This window comes from Ovis canadensis, chromosome 7 (assembly GCF_042477335.2).
Source record: "Ovis canadensis isolate MfBH-ARS-UI-01 breed Bighorn chromosome 7, ARS-UI_OviCan_v2, whole genome shotgun sequence".
Lineage (NCBI taxonomy): Eukaryota > Metazoa > Chordata > Mammalia > Artiodactyla > Bovidae > Ovis > Ovis canadensis.
The window spans coordinates 89,316,142-89,336,883 of NC_091251.1; the positions used below are offsets into that span (position 1 = coordinate 89,316,142).

At 36.5% G+C, this 20,742-nt stretch overlaps 1 protein-coding gene across 10 annotated transcripts in view; it reads left to right on the forward strand.

Annotated features, from left to right (window-relative positions):
• The window catches only part of GPHN (gephyrin), a 546,412-nt gene that overhangs the window by 414,675 nt on the left and 110,995 nt on the right, over positions 1-20,742 (forward strand). The window lies entirely within an intron of this gene.

Here is a 20,742-nt window from a genome sequence, read left to right on the forward strand (position 1 = left end):
ATAATCCCAGTCTGCTCAAGAAGTGACATCAGTATCTACCTAGTTGTCCAAACCAGGAATCTTCACAGTGTTTATCTTTTATTCCTCTCCCTGCAACAATTTTATCTTTCTCAAATGCAAATCTAAACCTATCATACTCCTCTAGTGATTCATTCTTTAATAGCTTCTTGCTGTTCTCAGAGTCCCAAATCCTTGAAGTTGTTTACAATCTAGCTTCTGCTTACCTCTTGTTTTACCTCTACCATTCCCACCTTGAATTCAGTGCTCCTGCGAAATGACACTTTGAATTTGCAAATAGTACTCTCTTTTCAAAATGTTGCTGTCCCTTCTCTTTCCCTGAAAAACTTCTGCTTCTCCTGTATTTCCTCCAAGAGGCACTTCTTAAATCTGAGCGCTTCTTAAATCTCCATTACTGTGCCTTGTAGTCGCATGCCTTATTGCATGCCTATGTGCAGTATGGTATTTTTTTGTCTTCACTTTTTCTTCCATTCTATCCTAAGCTCCTTTCAGTACCTCATCTGTCTTGTTCACCAGTACTGTTCCCAGGATCTAGCACAAATACTGTCTCTTGATAAATGAGTTGAATTGGTAAGTGAATAGATAAATTAAAGGTAAACCTTGGGCAAGCAGAGGAGGCAAGGGACAGCAAAACATCCAGAGTAAGAAATCAGAAGGGGAGCAGAGAAGGAAAACAGAAGACGTTAGCAGAAATGCTAACCTCTTCTTACCGATACTGTTTTTCTTAACTGCTTCTTAACTTTAAATTATTTTCTGTTTTTCTGGCTTTTATTCCTTCACTTATTCTTACTATTGTCACCTAGATTTGGGACCTATTACTACCTCTTACCTGGAGCATATTTTCATTACTTTATGGTTTTAGTCTTAATATCATTCAACCCTATTTTAGATAGATATATCTTCTAGATAATTTTCTGCACCTTGCCAGAAAAAAACATGAAGCTTTCTTTTTTCTTCATATTCCTCAGAAAAGAGAATTATGAAGTAGTTCTTGAAGAAGTATGTTAATTTCTTGCAGTTCTTATTTTTAGAAAATTTTCTTAGTTCTCCCCTTCTGTAAACTAATTCCTTACCCCCATGGTTGGCACTTACTAGATCAGACAACAACTGCTTATCATCACTTATTCAATTTTTCTTTACACATCAAAGCATAATTAGTAATTCTCTTCCATAAATATTTTTGAGGTACTATTTATAAGCACCTCCCTTCTCAACTTTCTCATCTTATTTCCAATTTATTTACCAATTTCTTAAATTGTTTATTTACCAATTTCTTAAGAACTTTGTCATTTGTAAAGCCTAATAATTCCATATGAAGTATTTACCTTCAACTTAAATTTTATATCATTTGTCTTGTTTTCCTAGATTATCACATTTTTATTTTGTATGAAAAATTATGACTCATTTATTACTTTTAGACAATCTTTTTTAGTCCCTTCATTGTCAATATTGTATCTGGTATAGCTAAAAACATTAAGTTAATAGATTGCAGAATAGGAAGTCCTACCCTTGTTTCACCTACAGACACCAGCTTAACAATATATGGACCAAAATATCTTTATGAAAACTCTGGATACTAGTTGAGATGTTGCAGTACCCACATGTGGGCAAAACCAATAACAAGCCAAGAGCAGGGCATTAAAATGGGTAAGAAGAGCCTTTTCACTTTACCTGTGATCTCTTCTGCCCTGGCTTATAGTCTCTCGCTGGAGAGAGAAGGAGAAAGAAGAGTATACCCAACGTTCCAGCTTTTCACAAGGTTGCCCAAGGAGCTGGTTTCTGTCTTGCTTGATGCAGTGTTAATGGAATCAGTATAGTTTTGGTGCATACAGGCCACTGAAAGCAAGGGAGAGCAGGAGCAACTTGCATCAACACCAGAGAGCCTGTAATGGTGCAGAGCCCAGCATGGCTCAGTGCAATGGAGAGAAGTTACCCAATTCACAGTTTCTCCATTGGGTAGAAGGGAGAAGAGTAGAGCATGTATCCTGCAATCTGAGTTTTTTGTGGGGTTGTATGAAGGAGTGATTTCTGTCTACCTGACTCAGAGCACTTGAGCCAGCATACATTGGATGTCTAAGAATAAAAGAGTAGGTTGGTTTGCCAGTGCAACACCAGAAAACCTGTAGCACTGAAGGCAGACACCAGAAGGAATAAGAGATTACGGCCTTGTGAAAAAGAAACTGGCAACCTCTGATTAGGAAATTGTATACACAGCCAAGAGAAGCTGCCTTACTCCAAAAAGGTTTCAGAGGCCTCCAATCTCTAGCCACACTGACTGGTGAAAATCCTTCCCTGTACAAAGCCCGTCCATAAAGACTGGGAGGTGTGGCTAGTTTTTCAAATGCATAAAGTTTAGCCCTATCCACCAAAGAAATCACAAGGCATATGAAGAAACAGGGAAACATGGCCCAATCAAATGAATAAAACAGATCTCCAGAAACCAACCTCAAAGGCACAGAGATCTATAAATTTCCTGAGAAGGAATTCAAGGTTTTGTTTTGTTTTTCTCTTGAAGCAAAATGGTCTGCATGAGAATACAGATAGACAACTATGCAAAATCAGGAAACCAGTTCATGAACAAAGTGGAAGTATCAACAAAGAGAAACTTAAAAAGAACCAAATAGAAATTCTGGAACTAAAGAATACAATAACTGTATTGAAAATTTCGCTAGATTCTTTCAATAGCAGACTTAATCAAATAGAAGAACGAACTTGAAAGACGATCATTTGAAATTATCAAGTCAGAAGAGCAAAAAAGTAAAGACAAGTAGACAAAGCCTAAGAGACTTCTAGGACTACATCAAGCAGATTAATATATGCATCATGGGAATCTCAGAAGAAGACAGAGAAAAGGACATATTTGAGCTTATTTGACAAAATAATGGCTGAGAACTTCCCAAAGCTGAGAAAAGAAATGAACAATGAATTTCAAAGAGCTCAAAATACTCCACCTAGGAATGGGGAAGTTGGGAAAATCACAAATCTGTGGAAGTTACACAAACTCTTGAATAGCCATTGAGTCAAAGAAGAAATCACAAGGAAATTGGGAAATATCTTTAGACTAATGAAAATAAAACAAACCACCAAAACTTATGAGATGCAGTAAAAGCAGTCATAATAGGAAAGTTTCTTGCAGCAAACCCTACGTTAAAAAAGAAAAATCTCAAATCAGTAACCTAACTGTACATCTTAAAGGACTAGAAAAATAACAACAAACTAAACCCTCTCATATATGGTCAAACGATTTTTTACGAAAGTGCCAAAACTATTCAATGGGAAAAAGATAATCTCTTCAACAAATGATATTGGGAAAACTTGATGCAAAAGAGTAAAGATTGACCCATAGCTTACACCATATACAAAAATTAATTCAAAATGTACCAAAGACTGAAAGGTAAGACCTGAAACTATAAAACTCCTAGAAGAAAACATAAGGGGAAAGCCTCAAGACTGGAGTGAGTAATGATTTCCTGGATATATACTAAGGCACTGACAACAAAACAAAAATAGACAAATGGCACTGCATCAACCTATAAAACTTCTATACGGCAAAGGCCATAGTCAGTAGAATGAAAAGGCAACCTATTGGATGAAAATATTTGCCTGCCATGTATCAGGTAAGGAGTTAATTTCTAGAATATGGAAAGAATTCCTGCAACTCAGTCACAACAATAAAAATTATTTTAAAATGGGTGAAGGACTTATAGAGACATTTCATAAAAGAAGATATACAAACACATGAAAAGATGTTCAACAGCACTATTTATAAGGAAAATGTAAATCAAAACTACATGTATTCAGTTCAGTTCAGTCGCTCAGTCGTGTCTGACTCTTTGTGACCCCATGAATCACAGCACCAACACCTCCCTGTCCATCACCAACTCCCGGAGTTCACTCGAACTCATGTCCATTGAGTCAGTGATGCCATCCAGCCATCTCATCCTCTGTCTACCCCTTCTCCTGCCCCCAATCCCTCCCAGCATCAGAGTCTTTTCCAATTAGTCAACTCTTCGCAAGGAATGACCATTATCAAAACAACAGAAATAATAAGTGTTGGTGAGGATGTGAGAAATTGGAGCCCTTGTGTACTGCCAGTGGGATTGTAAAATGGTACAGCTACTATGGAAAACTGTAAGGAGATTCCTCAAAAAGTTAACATTAAAACTACCACATGATCCAACAATCCCACCTCTGAATAAATAATTGACAACAAGGTCTCAAAGAGAAATTTGCACATCCATGTTCAACACAGCATTATTCACAGTAGACAGGACATGGAAGTGGAGAAGGCAATGGCACCCCACTCCAGTACTCTTGCCTGGAAAATCCCACGGATAGAGGAGCCTGGTGGGCTGCGCTCCATGGTCGCAAAGAGTCGGACACGACTGAGCGACTTCCCTTTCACTTTTCACTGTCATGCATTGGAGAAGGAAATGGCAACCCACTCCAGTATTCTTGCCTGGAGAATCCCAGGGACAGGGGAGCCTGGTGGCCTGCCGTCTATGGGGTCACACAGAGTTGGACATGACTGAAGTGACTCAGCAGCAGTAGCAGGACATGGAAGCAGGCTAAATGTTCAACAGATGGATGAATATATACATACAGTGGAATATTACTGAGCCTTTAAAGACAAGGAAGTCTGTCATATGCTACAACATGAATGAACCTTGAGTCATCGTGTTAAATGAAATAAGCCATTCACAAAAAGGCAGATATGCATAATTAGACTTACCTGAGGTATCTACAGTAATCAACTAATAGAAACAAAGTACTGTGGTAGGTACTGGGACTGGAGGAAGGAGGAAATATGAGAGGAATTCATTATTCCATTCTCACAGAATATCAGTTACACAAGATGAAAATGTTCTAGACATCCATTTTACAACAATATGCATACAGTTAACAAGACTATACTGTGCACTTATAAAGTGTTGAAAGTGAAAGTGAAGTCGCTCAGTCATGTCTGATTCTTTGTGACCCCGTGGACTGTAGCCTACCAGGCTCCTCAGTCCATGGAATTTTCCAGGCAAGAGTACTGGCGTGGGTTGCCATTTCCTTCTCCAAGAGGTCTTCCCAACCCAGGGATCGAACCCTGGTCTCCCACATTGCAGGCAGATGCTTTAACCTCTGAGCCACCAGGGAAGCCTTTATAAATTGTTGAGTGTAAAAGAAAAAAAAAAATGTATATTATTGGATTGACCAGCTGTATACTATTGATGCCTAAATATAGGCCTACCTTCTCTCCCAAACTCCAGACACTCCTTGATGTCCTGCTGGCATCTCACATTTCCCTCTTCAGTAACCAAAATTTAGTACCCTTCCATCCAAATTGTTTCTATATTGCCCTGTTAGTTAATGACATTCTTGCCTACCCTAATAACCAAAGTTGAAATCTGACCACAGTATTCACCTTCTTCCCAAAGCACAGTCAGTCATGCCTAGAACTGTTTGTTGTGGCCCTTTTAAATATCCTTTCTCCAGTTTCTGTTGCATTAGTTTTGGCCTTCATTGTCTCTTACCTTTAGGATTTCGGTAGCATACTAATTGCTCTGCCTGTCTACAATCTCTCTTCCTTCCAATCTACCATCAGGGAAGTATTGCAGTTTTATGTATCACTTCTCTGTAAAAAGTTTTGAATGGTTCTCCATTTACTGCAGTACTTAGCATCATCAAAATCTGTCCTTAACTGAACTGACACTTTTATTCCTTAATATTTCATCCTTTCCATCCAGTCCCTAACCATATTAGGCAATTTCTCATTCTCTACAAGTTCTTTCTCTTTTTGTTCATTCTGTTTTGAATGTTCCTCCTTTTTTCTTATTGTTTAAAGCTCAAATCAGTTGTTACTTCCTCTGTGAGGTTTTGCAGTTTGTTCCATCAGAATCAGTTAGTCCCTTTTCTGTATTATCATACATAGTATTTTGTTTTTACATTAAAGCGTAAGTATTTACAGGGTTGGTTTTTATTTGTTTGTTTTTTACTTTTTCCTTAAAACGCAGCCTGATTTGTGTGTTCATGAGACTGTGGGAAATAGGAATCTCATCTTGTTTACCTTAATATCACTCCCTAATGTTTAATAAAGGGCCTTATATAGAGAGAGTATTCAATTCATTTTTAGTAAATAAAGTTGAGCCAAAGAAAGTTCCCCTAGTGTAATATAGGAGGAAGCACACCATACTAAATATCTGGAAATTTGATCTGTTAAGACATATGACTTTGAGCTAATCTTTTTAACCTCTCTGTGGCAGAATTTGTTTTTTATAAGAAATCTTAATGGGCACTACCCCCATGCTTAGAAACTTTAAAATATTGGCCTCCGTGGTAAAGTTATGTAAATAGTTTTCCATTGCCTTACACGTTAAAGTTCAGACTCCAAAGCCTAGCATTCAGAGGCCTCCACAGTCTGGTTTTAGATGCTGTTCTAGTTTCAGCTTCCACTAACAGGAAGCCAAGGAAATAAATACCTTAGTTTCATACTCTTCTGCTCACCAGCCTCCTGCCAGTACCTTCTATTGGCTGAGCTCAAGCAGGAGCCTCAAGGACAGAGAGACCCTTGGTCCTCTTCATGAACACTGGCCCCTTGGAGGCACAGAGCACAGTAGGGAATAATGCGAGTGATGAGGAGGAACAAACGCAGCTGCTTTGTTCAAACTGTTCCCTCTCCCTTCCTGGATTTAGGTCTTTTTATCTCAAGTCATGACTCTATAAAAATAATAATAATGCAGGTATTTAACATTTATGGAGAACTTATTATTGTCCAGGCAGTTTGACATGCAGATGGAGGAGGAGATAAAGTCTGAGGAGGAGGAGGAAGAAGGTAATTAATGATGGGAAAGAGTCTTGAAGAAGTTACCAGGTCATGACCTTCAATTGCCCATAGTCTTTTGGCAGATGAACTTAATTGCCATGCTAATGGGTTTGGACGTTATTGTGAAGGCCGATGAAGGAATTTAAACATGGAAATAGCAAGATCAAGTTTGGAGCTTTTGAAATAATATCTACTACTTGTGTGGATAATGAATTGAGTCAGGGTGAGAGCAGAACCAAGAATCTGATGAGAGCTTGAATGAAACTTGACAAAACAGTAATAGAAAAATAAAGCAAGATTTTTGACATATTAAGTAATCACAATTGACAGGATTAGAAACTGGATGTGGAAGGTAAGGAAGTCAAGAATGACTCCAAATTTATAACTTGGGCAACATATGAATTACAATACCATATGTTGATATAATCTATCATGCATAGATTCATCCAATGCATGAAAGCGAAAACTGAAAGTGAAGTCCTCAGTCATGTCCAACTCTTCGTGTCCCATTGTACTGCCGCCTACCAGGCTCCTTCGTCCATGGGATTTTCCAGGCAAAAGTACTGGAGTGGGGTGCCATTGCTTAATAATTTCTAGTACACACCATGATTCTGTCACACATCTGACTCAACTGTCCTTCTCTTTCCAGTCCAACTAGCAAATAACTTTATCTTGTAAGACTCTGAAGATAAGCAGCAGCAGAATAAGGGTATATGTAAGAACAAAGAGATGAAGTTGAATAGAAAGAACAGACCAAGAAAGACTGAGCACATTACTCTGGACAGTCTGAACTTTGTCCCTGCTGCTGCTATTGCTGCTAAGTCGCTTCAGTCGTGTCCGACTCTGTGCGACCCGATAGACCGCAGCCCAGCAGGCTCCCCCATCCCTGGGATTCTCCAGGCCAAGAACACTGGAGTGGGTTGCCATTTCCTTCTCCGAACTTTGTCCCTAGAACAGTAGTAAGTTTTTGATGGCTAAAAGCACAATTAAATCAGATACTATTGAGAAATTTTCCTAGAACCCTAGAATTTGGACCTTGAGTTTGGAAGATATTGACTAGAGTTGACTAAGAAAATAATTATTTCAAAACAAATAGCATTTATTGAATTTTTTGAGTGTTGCCATACCAGTCAAGAATCTGAATAATAAAAGTAGGGAAAAATCCACCCTCATCCTATTGTGCATGCATGCATAGCTCAGTCGCTTCAGGCAAGTTCGGCTGTTTGCGACCCAATGAACTGTAACCCCAGGCTTCTCTGTCCGTGGGATTCTCCAGGCAAGAATACTGGAGTAGGTTGCCATGCCCTCCTCCAAGGGATCTTCCTGACCCAGGATCAAACCCGCCTGTCCTGTGTCTTTGCATCGCAGGTGGATTCTTTACCGCTGAGCCACCAGCAAAGCCCCGCTCATCCTGTTACTTAAAGATAACTACTACTAACATATATAATTATTTTATTTCAGCCTATACATTGGATTGTACTTTATTTCTAAGCTATAATCATATTATGATGTATACTTTTTAAATCTACAGGATTCATATCAGCAGAATTAATGGTGAATTAACCATACTTTTTAAGCCTATGGAAAGACCTGGATCATATCAAGTGCCCAATAAGTGTAAACTGCTTAGTTTCTATCTCCATATTGTGCAAAATACTGTAAAAACTAGATTTGTTTCACCAATGACACATGACTCAGTCTTCACATTTTCTTCATTCTCTGATTACCTATTCTAAGATTTCCTTCCTCAGCCATACAAATTAGCATCTGCTACTTGCCTAAAGACCATGTTTAACAGTGTTAACCTCTTACAAGATATGAACCAGAATTTACTTTTGATTAGTCTGTCGTTGAAATTAACGTACAGGATAGGCATTCTGGAAGTTGAAGCTTTTGTGCTTATACCTAATAATATGAGAAACAGCACCATAAAGGAAAGATTAAGAGAAATGAGACTTTTATGAGCTGATAAAATTTCTGTAATAGCAAAGATAACTTTAACTTCTCTTGGTCCTTTTTCTCAGGCCATTATAGAGACTAATTAGTTAATACTCTAAAAGGAACTTGTCAGATTCTACTTTTAAAGATTTAATAGCTTTTGATTTCTAAGGAAAAATTACTTTTTCTCTACCTTTGTCTAGGGAATGTTTAAAACAAGGACCTAATAAAGAAAACAAAATTCTAACTTTGCATTTCAGTACTGAAGAAAACAAAATTTTAACTTTGCATTTCAATACACTGACACAATGAAAACATTCCAAGTGGAAGCTGACTAGCTGACTTTGTGTTTGTTCATTTGTATATGTGTGTGTGTGTGTGTGTGTGTGTGTGTGTGTACATCTGAAACTATCCTGACAGGCTCTTTGGGAAATAAGAGAATTCTTGGCCAGCTTTTTTGACTACTCAAGGTTTAAAAGGGGGTTTCCAGCCACCTCACAAAGGAAGCTAGTGTTTAGAGATGCAAAGTGCACCAAACCAGAAATCATAGAGCAAGACAGGGATGAACCATCGGAAATATGAATCAAGCTCTGAGGTTTACATTCCTGAACCAGAATTAACAGCAAAGCAAAAGGTAATTACCAATAGTGTAAGCAAATAAAAAGGTCTGATGAAAGATGGGGGCAGAAAAGGGGGAAATTGTGTCTAAAGCTGAAAGCTGCCATAATGGCTATAACCAGAACTCACAATTCTTAATGTATATAAAGCATTAGTGCCACTAGTAAGGCCAGGAACCAGGGATCTTGAATTGAGGCCTTCCTTAAGAACCCTCAGTCCTTAAGAAACTTTGTTGTGTAATCCAGACCTATAAAGACAGTCATGAAGAACTCCTGTTGATCATCTAAAGCCACCTCAACTCAAAACACTTTGCTTCCTTTGTTAGGAATATTGACACTTGATTCCTACATTTAAAGCTCTGTATGGCAACCCACTCCAGTATTCTTGCCTGGAGAATCCCATAGATGGAGGAGCCTGGTGGGCTATAGTCCATGGGATCGCAAAGAGTCGGACACAACTGAGCGACTTCACTTTCACTTTCAAAATAATTTTATCCTTTTTCTAGTGTTACGTTAGCTACTCTCTTTAATCACTGTGTCTGCTAATACTGTGTTTTCTTCACTTCCATCTCTACCCTGTTATGGCAGCTCTTCAACCAGTTTACTTTTAATTTTGTATATTTAACTTACCTGTATGTGACAAATTTAAAATAAAAGCCAAAGGAAGACAGTTGCTAAGACAGTTCATACCTGATCATGGGAAGTGAATTACTTTTCCTCCTTTTGGCCTTGTAGTTTTTCTGTAGGTAAACCTCTTGATCTCAGAAATAACTGATAAGGATTTACTTACAGTGTTGTTTACAGTGTTCTCATTTTATCTTCTAGCTTGGTAGTACATGCATTAGCTTTTTTCCCATTTCCCTGATTACTTGACCTTAGCTAAAAGTGACAATTACCATATTATTTTTATTATTCTTTTTCTTTTCCCTACCACAATAACTCACTACTTTTTAACAAAAAGAGAGGAAAACCCAGTGTTCACTCCATTGCTAACAAATGTTTACTTTACAGCTGTCTTTGAAAAAGGAGTCATTCTCCATATAGATGGCTAACAAACACATGAAAAGATGCTCAACATCACTCATTATCAGAGAAACACAAATCAAAACCACAGTGAGGTACCATTTCACACTAGTCAGAATGGCTGTGATCCAAAAGTCTACAAGCAATAAATGCTGGAGAGGGTGTGGAGAAAAGGGAACCCTCTTACACTGTTGGTGGGAATGCAAACTAGTACAGCCACTATGGAGAACAGTGTGGACATTCCTTAAAAAACTGGAAATACAACTGCCTTATGACCCAGCAATCCCACTGCTGGGCATATACACCGAGGAAACCAGAACTGAAAGAGACACGTGTACCCCAGTGTTCATCGCAGCACTGTTTATAATAGCCAGGACATGGAATCAACCTAGATGTCCATCAGCAGATGAATGGATAAGAAAGCTGTGGTACATATACACAGTGGAGTATTACTCAGCCGTTAAAAAGAATACATTTGAATCAGTTCTAATGAGGTGGATGAAATTGGAGCCTTTTATACAGAGTGAAGTAAGCCAGAAAGAAAAACACCAATACAGTATACTAACACATATATATGGAATTTAGAAAGATGGTAACGATAACCCTGTATGTGAGACAGCAAAAGAGACACAGATGTGTAGAACAGACTTTTGGACTCTGTGGGAGAGGGAGAAGGTGGGAGGATTTGGGAGAATGGCATTGAAACATGTATAATATCATGTAAGAAACAAATCTCCAGTCTAAGTTCGATGCATGATACAGGATGCTTGGGGCTGGTCACTGGGATGACCCAGAGGGATAGTACAGGGTGGGAGTTGGGAGGGGGGTTTAGGATGGGGAACACATGTGCACCTGTGGTGGATTCATGTTGATATATGGCAAAACCAATACAATATTGTAATTAGCCTCCAGTTAAAGTAAATAAATTTAAAATTTTAAAAAAAGTCATTCTCATAAGAAGAACATTAAATTAATGAACAGAATAGAGTTTGAAATTGTGTGTAGTATACATCTTTGCAGCCCATCTTCTTTGGCAATCTATATATTCTAGACTGATTGAAATCAAACATTTAGAAACTCATTCACCAAAATTTTCTCTGTGACCACATATGCACAGTATCATTGGGCCTTGACTTAAAACATCTTTTCCTTTCTCAAAGAGTTGATAATCTAATTAAGAAAGCAGACAGGTATATAAAAATATATAATTATTATAAGATATGTAATGAATACAGTATGCAGTGAAATTCTGAGATAAAGTATTTAGAGTGCCTCAGTGCAGGAAAAAATGGAATGGTCATGCATTGCTCCATAAAAGACGGACCATTCAAAAACTTCTTTCATTTTTTAAATTTTAAAATAATTTCAAGCTTTAAAAAATCTGCAAGAAATAGTACAAACAATTCCTGTTTCTTTCACCCAGTTTCCCACAAGTATTAACCATTTTGCCACATTTACTTTGCCATTTCTCTCTACATATTAATATACATATTTTCCTGAACTGCTTATGAGTAAATTGCAGACATGATGCCCCTTAATGCTTCAAATGTATATGTCCTTTTTTTAAAAACTGAAGAAAATTTTAAAAAAGAAAATAATATTCTTACTTAAGCACAGTATAATTATCAAAATCAGGAAATGAACCTTGCCATAATACTATTATGTAACCTTATTCAAATTACACTTTGCCAGTTTTTCTAATAATGTTCTTTGTATCCAAAGGGGGAAAAAACATTCTCCTCTTCTGATCTGGGATCCAGTCCAGAATCATGCATTACTTTTAGCTATCATGTGTCTTTAGGCTATTCTGTCTGGAACAGTTCCTCAGTTTTTCTTTGTCTTTCATGACCTTGACATTTTTAGAGTGTGGGAGAGTTATTTTGTACCATGTTCCTCAAATTTAGGCTTTTCTGATGTTTCCTGATAGTTTGATTCAGGTTATGCATCTCTGACAGTAATACTTCATATGTGACCTCATGTCCTTCTTAGTACATCCTTAGGAATTTCATGAGGTCATTACTGGTGATTTTAACTTTGATCATTTGGTTAAGGTAATATCTGCCAGATTTCTCCACTATAAAATCACTATTGTGATTAATAAGAATCTTGTGGGGAAATATGTTGAGACTATATAAATATATTGTTTTTGTTGAGATTTTCGTCGTCTAGTCTTAGTATCCGTTGATGATTTTTACACCAGTTATTACTATGAACCAATTATCGTACTATGCTGTGTCGCTCAGTTGTGTCTGATTCTTTGCAACCCCATGGACTATAGCCTGCCAGGCTGCTCTGTCCATGGGGATTCTCCAGGCAAGAACACTAGAGTGGGCTGCCATGCCCTCCTCCAGGGGATCTTCCTAACCCAGGGATTGAACCCAGGTCTCCCATATTGGAGGCGAATTCTTTACCATCTGGGCCACCAAGGAAGCCCAAACCAATTATTACTATTGAGCCAATTACTACTATGATAGTTGCCAAGTGGTGATTTTCTAATTCTTTCTCTTCATTTATCAGTTGTCACTCTGCTGTAATGAAGACTTTTATTTAATCATTACCTTATACTATTATATACTCATGAATTTTAATTTTTTATGGATTGTTTTATTAAATAGATTATCTGTTACTATCCTAATTTATTTTGATGCTTAAGTTGTCCCAGGTTTGACTAATGGGAACCTTTTCATATTGATTCTAAGATCCTTTGATATATTGTTCTCATCACTATTTGAATATTTGCTTACCAAAGAAAGTTGTGAAAGAAGAATAATGTCCCACGAAAACAAAAAGATGAGAGAAAACTTACTCTGTGCAGAGAAAACATACAAGAGCAGGAAAATATGAAATAGTGCAGTGTATTCCAATATATACCATATTATTAATTGTCTGAAGGATGGAGTAATGTGTGATGACTGAAAAGGAAGCAAGAAAGGTTTTGTATACTATTCTAAAGAATTTGAATTTTATCCTGGCGATGATAGTGAATCATTGATAAAAATTTTAGAGTAAACATTTTGTGACAACAATGCCTTGTTTTGTATCTTGAGTCCCATAAGTTCCAGGGGTACTTTATTTTAATATTCCTTATACAAATTAACACAGTCCTTTCCCTCATAATTTTTAGGTTTCATCAGAAATATTGGGTTGGCTAAAAAGTTCCACTGGGTTTTCATAACAGCAGTCAGAAAAGAATGAACTTTTGGTCAACCCAATATTCTGAGGCTCATTATCTTGAATAAACAGGTAGAAAGAGTATTAAACTGAAAGCAATATAAGAAATTTATTTTCATATATACAGAGTTCCCTGTAGACCTGAGCCTGCAAACACTATCATTGCCAGTGTTTCCCTAGAGGTTTGGACCTGATTCCTCTTAATTTGAGATTTATGTAAAAGACTAAATGCTTTTTGTATGTCTGAGCCACACATTATTTGAATTACCAAATGCCCTAGTTACTTAACCTGAAAAAATTACTATAATCTTTGCTGTTTAAGCTTCCTAGGAAAGTTATTCATTATCTTAGGTTGTTTGTGTTCAGAAAGAACCAGGAAATAGAAATACAAGAAACTGAAGCTGCAGATACCATGGGAAACAGAGGCAGTAATATTAATAGGGCAAACCAGGTCTCTCTCTTGAGATTTTCTGTATCTAAGGAATGAATAATGATTTATACTTTGGGTAGTTTGGAAACTCTTTTACTGATTGTTCTGAAGAATAAAGTTTCCTCTTGAGGTTTTGAATTTAATCAAGAAGAACTTGCATGAACATCTTGTTTCTATTATATTCTGTTCTGTCACCTGAAAGCATCTTCTCTTCACTTACTTCTAATTTAAAAAATGGATCTTCAAGCCAAGGTGAAACATTGTATATTAAGAATTGGCAGATTAAAAAGGATGCATTTGAAATGGGAAAAAGTCATTCCACTGGTATAAACAGTTTCATTTAATATGTCTATGCCATAAGAAAAATGTTACTGCTGTATAACAAAGACCTTAGTTTACTCAGTGGAAAGGAATCCGTTTTTACTTTTTTGTCCCTTTAAAGGCCTTGTACAACATAGACATTGCCATTAGTATTTAAACATGTCTGATGATGGCGATCCTGAGTGAACATCATATATTGTCTTTTTAGTGATTATAAATGCTGCATGCCAGATAGAAAAATCTCAGTAATATTTTAAGTACTTTATCTGCAGATTCTGAACTCACATATAATCATCCCCAATTCTGAACCTATACATGAGAAAAATATAAATGAGACAAGTTAAATTTTACTAATGGAAGCCTAAGCTTATTAGAGAAACCTCTAGATCATCAATCTGTGCTAATTTAGAATTGCTTTAATCCCACAAATCTACTTCAGAAAATTAAACCCCTCATATAAGAATGCCATCAATGTAGGTGTTATAAAAATTCAGCCTGTTACTCTTTGCTTAGTTTGGACATTTGCGAGTAGGGAAGATGTCTAGACTTCCTTCCCCCACCACCACCCCTACTCCCATATAAGGATCCCATATCCTAAACTACCTCGTAGTTTATTTTTTGTCAGAGTAGCTAGTGTGCCTCATTACCATACATCACCAGAAAATTTTACTATTATAAGTTTAAATAAATATTTCTTTGAATAAGCTTAAATAAATATTTCTTTGAATGGTATAATCTTCTCAGGACACATTTTCACATTTGTTAGTTTTGTTTCATTTTATAGTTTACATAAATTGAATGGAGCCTAGTACCTTTACATTTTCTTTGTGACTATTAGTGTTCATTTATAAGGTAGCCATCAGAATATATTTATGGCTGTGAAATAGCTTTTGTTTTGTAGGAAAAGTTCTATCCAAATTTTGGATACCTTCTCTGTCGCAAAGAGTCAGACACGACTGAGCAACTGAACTGAACTGAACTCACTCACTGTCCAAAACCCAGACTTTCTTTTGTTATAACCTTCTTACTCTTTAACAAATGTTCTTTCCTTCATTTCCTACTTCTAGGTAAATGGATTTTATGGACCACTCAATGAAAACTGCCTGCTAGGCTGTATTAACTCATCTGGTGTAAGAGACAGAGACAAAAGTGCATACTGTTTTTCCCAAATTTTTTCTCTTCTATCAGATTTCTGTCTGAGCTCAAAATCAAGAAGAGGGATAAGGTTTGGAGTAGAATATTTCTTGATCCTTTTTCCTGTCTGACTGAATTCTGCAATAGTCCTGGACAGGTAGAAGTGCTTTGCGGTTATAACTTGTGAAATAAGAAAAGTCAGAGATAAATATTCTTAAATTTTGTGAAGCTTTCAATTTAAAGCTTCTTATAAATCACTGATATCAACATCAGAAAATAGTTGAAATTATGTTTTTTAATGGAAACCAAAAAAAAAGAAACAAGTATTTGCTTACCAGCTTTATTTTGGAAATGTATGCCTTCTAATAAATGAGCTGTCCCATGCCAGCCCATGAGAGGCCTTCATATGAGCCCCTGAGCTAACTGGTGGTGCTGTGCTTCCTCAGCCTGTACCTGCAGCTGCCAGTTCCTCTGTGTGTGTCCCTGGGGCTGACCCTTGAGCATGGTTTGTCCACTTTCGATCTGAAAATCAGAATACTGAATCACCTAGATCGATAGTTTTTTTTAAAACTTATTTTAGCTACAGTTTTTTGCTAAATGGAATCTTATCTAACACATAGACTTCCTGCATGTGGAGAGGGATACAACAGAACTAAGTATGTTAATGTTATTTAGTAATTCCATTTACTCAAAAAGAGCAGCTATTTAGAGAAATTCAAATCAAAACTACGATGAGGTCTCACCTCACACCAGTCAGAATGGCCATTATCAAAAAGTTTACAAATAACGCTGGAGAGGGTGAAAAAGGAACCCCCCTACACTGTTCATAGGAATGTAAATGGTGCAACCGCTGTGGAGAACAGTATGGAAGTTACTTTAAAAACTAAAAATAAAAGTTACCATATGATCTTGCATTCTCACTGCTGGGCATATAGCTGGACAAAACTCTTAATTCAAAAAGATACATGCATCACAATGTTCACTGCAGCACTATTTACAATAGCCAAGACATGAAAGCAATCTAAATATCCATCTACAGAGAAATGGATAAAGATGTTGTGTGTGTGTGTATGTGTATGTATATATATAGCAATCAAATACTACTCAGCCATAAAAAAAGAATGAAATCCCATTTGCAGCAACATGGATTGACCTAAAGATGATTATACTAAGTGAAGTAATCCAGAAAAAACAAATATCATATGATATCACTTATTTCTGGAATCTGATACAAATGAACTTTGTATAAATATTAATACAAATGAACTTATTTACAAAACAGAAATAGATTCACAGTCATGGAAAACAAATTTATAGTTACCAAAAGGAATAGTTGAGGCAGAACTAAATTGGAAGTTTGGGACTAACATATACACACTCAGTTCATACACACTACTATATATAAAATAGGTAGTTTTTACAAGGATCTGCTGTATAACACAGGGAGCTATACTCAATATCTTATAATAACCTATAATGGGAAAGAATCTTAAAAAGAACATATATACACACACACACACACACACATATATATATTCTTTGCTGTATACTTGAAACTAACAAAACATTGTAAATTAACCACACTTCAATTTTTGAAAGCACAACTATTACTTACTTCATTAATTTTATTTTTTGTATCTAGACAGTAAGCCACAAATACTACTTTTCTCATATTTATACAACCAAGTTAACCCTTCTTTACTGGTGAAGTAGCTGATTATTTCCACTGTGCGATCTTGGGTGGGTCTTGAGTGGGAAGAAGCCTCTTGGCACATAGAAGTTGCTCAGTAAACACTTGCTGCAAACACAAGCACACACTTGCTGATGTGCCAGAGAATTAAAGTACTTCTCCTTTGAGACTTTTTTTCCAGTTTTTTTATCCAGAAGTCTGCTCTGGTGACACACAGTTTAGTGAGGGGTGAGTGTTAACTCATTAGCGTCAAAGTTTGGATTATGTATCTAGTGACACAATCACTTTGTGAAAGAGAATTGACAAATACAGAAGGTCTTAGAGAAGCACAGGGCAGAAAAGGAAGCAACACTTTGTTTCTCCCTTCCCAACTTTAGACTTTGTTTGAGGATGTGTTATTCATTCATGAAAAGTGTTAGATGCTCAGTCATGTCCAATTCTTTGCAGCCCCAAGGACTGTAGCCCACCAGGCTCCTCTGTCCATGAAATTATCTAAGCAAGAATACTGGAGTGGGTAATCATTCCCTTTTCCAGGGGATCTTCCCAACCCAGGGATCGAACCTGGGTCTTGTGCACTGCAGGCAGATTCTTTACTGAGCCACTAGGGAAGCCCCATTCATTCATACCTCAAGTATTTATTCAATATCTACTAAGGAAAGCATAACTCTAAAAGTGGCAAAAGATGCACAGATTAATGAGATACAGGTTCTGCCTTCAAAGAGTTTGTGATAAGCTAACATAAGCAGGGCAAATACTTAAATGTCTACACCATAAGGTGGAAAATGGTACATGCCATTGAAAAATAAAAGCAAGTACAAAATTATTATAAAGACAGGAAATATTTTTCCAGGTTGATGGAAATTGGTATGCAGTTTTTAATTTAAAAAAAATACCAACCTCTAGAGAACAATGAGGTGGTTTGATATCCTCCTGCCTTTATTTTTTATTTACTTAAATACTTTTCCTTTCTGTTGAACTGAAACGTTCTTCATTGCAGGTTGTATCTTAGTCTGTGTAGACTGAGTACATAACTGTGCCTGGCTCATAAAATATACTCAGTAAATATTTGTTGAATGGATGTGTGCATCACTGATAATCAAACTTGGTTTCTAATAACAAAAATTCCATTACAAAGCACATTCAACAAATAACCTCTGTACAGTTAAAAAATGTAATTTTTCACTCAGAAACCAAACTTTAAAAAAAAAAGCTTTTATAAGACTATACATAATTTTCACCATAAAGAGAGTAAAGAATATTTTAGAAAAGACCAGATCTGAGATCTATAAATCTGAATAAAATGCAGACGCATCTATCATGCTTTTCAATTATACTGGTTGTGACAATATGTATTGATGATATTTAATGACAAAATAGGACTTCAGTGAAAGTTGTGAATAAATTTACAGTTCAATTATAGATAAATTATTAATCACACAAAATCCTTCTCTAAGTATTCACCTTGAAGTAGAAATTTTTTTCATATTTAGCACTAAATAATCTCTAAGGTCCTTAAAGTTAAAAAAATTTGTAATTTCATGATTGCCCATGGATGAAAAATAAGTATATTGTATGTCTTTTCTTTGACTACTTATGACATTGTCATTTGTCTTAGAATGAAAAGTATGGGACAGTACCTGTGAGTTCAATGAATATGTCTGAAGTAGCCTCTGGAGGTAGGACGGGAGGACTAAATTAAATAAATTACAATGACCAGGAACTTACAGACTTCTGAGGGATATATACAGTCATTGTTGTTCAGTCGCTCAGTCATTTCCGACTCTTTGTGACCCCATGAACTGCAGCATGCCAGCCTTCCCTCTCCTTCACTATGTCCCAGAATTTACTCAAACTCAAGTCCACTAAGTCTGTGATGCCATCCAACTGTCTCATCCTCTGTTGCCCCCTTAAGAAATCGGAGCCTATTTGTCCCACATGTCAAAAGTCTGGAGGCAGGCAGTCCAGGGTTTGTACAGTAGCTCAACACTGTCATCAGGGATTCTGGCTCTTCTCCTTTCCTTATTTCTCATACTTACTCTATGGGTTTCTAGTCTCATAGTTGAAAATGACTATAGCACCTCCCAGTAGCTAGTCATGTTCTCCTCTTAAAGTTTTACCTCTTTATCTTTTTATTTGTAGTAGGAAGCCTGCCCCCAGGGACTACTTCTTACATCTTGCTGGCAAGAACTTAGGTGGCTATAAACATATTATATGGCCAGTCTTAGGTGAAAGGCAGCTGCAGAAGAAGTGGATTGTGGATATTAGTTAGGATAGCCAAGCAACAGTTTTGCAGTTACTCCTTTTATGTTAACCCTTTGAGCTATAGACTTTTAAGATTTCAAAGAAAAGGCCAGGTATACTTATACATGAAGACATTGTACTCTCAGAAGTCCCTTTCTGTCATTAAATGATACATTCATTAATTCAAAAACTATTGTCTAGTATGTACCAGATACTGTTCCAGGTATTGAGGATAACAACACTGACTAAAAAAGACAAAGTTGCTGCTGTCATGAAGCTTACATTAGAAAATTATAAATATATAAGTATATAGATATGGATATCCATACATGTGTGTATATGTTTTTTTCCACAAAGAAAAATAAAATAGGTAAGGAGAATAAAGAGTGATGATAGTAGGTAATATTCTTTATAGGATGTCTAGCAAAGGGCTCTGATGAAGTGATATTTTAGCAAAGACCTGAAAGAAATGAGGGATGAATGAAACCATAATATCTGGGAAAGAATGTGCAAGTAGAAGAAACAGCGAGTATGCAGACCCTGAAGAGAAACATATTTGGCTTTCTCAGGCGAGGAATCAGTATGCCCATAGCACATTGAACAACAGTGAAATGATAGGAGAACAGTGTAGACTATATGTTGGGCTTTGTAGACCATAGCAAAGACTTTACTCTGAGTGAATTGGAAAGTCATTGGAGGTTTGTGAGCAGAGATGAATACAATTCACCTTACAGTTAAAAGGACTATTGTAACTGCTTTGTGGAGAATAAATTATAATGGGACAAGCATAGAAGCAGGGAGACCAGTTAGGACCCTCTTCAGTTTCCCAGGAAATAAATGATGGTTCCAACTATTGTAGTAATTATAGAGATGGTGAGTAATGATGGGGTTTAGAGACATTTTAATTGTAGTTTAGATATGGCTCTGATAATAATAGAAAAATCAATGATGTCACCAAGGTTTTGGATTAATAACTTAATGAATGGAGTTTCTATTTACTGAGATAGGAATTGCAAAAGAATAAGATATCATGTAGGTAGGTTAGGAGGATGGGGAATCAAAAGTTTGATTTTGAACATGCTAGGTTTGAGTTGCCTGTTGCATGCTCAAGTGCATGTTTAACGATTTATACATTTGTAGATATATACTCTTATCCACCAACTGTTTGGATGACATATAAACCTAGAGGTGAAGGTAGAGGTTGGGATTGAAGATATAAAATTGGAAGTTTTAGTATATGGGTAATATGAATGCCGTGACACTAGATAGGGTTACACTGGGAGTACATAACTAATATTTTTCTATGACTTTTTTTAGAAGAAAGAGAATTTCCTATGAAATTCTAAATAAG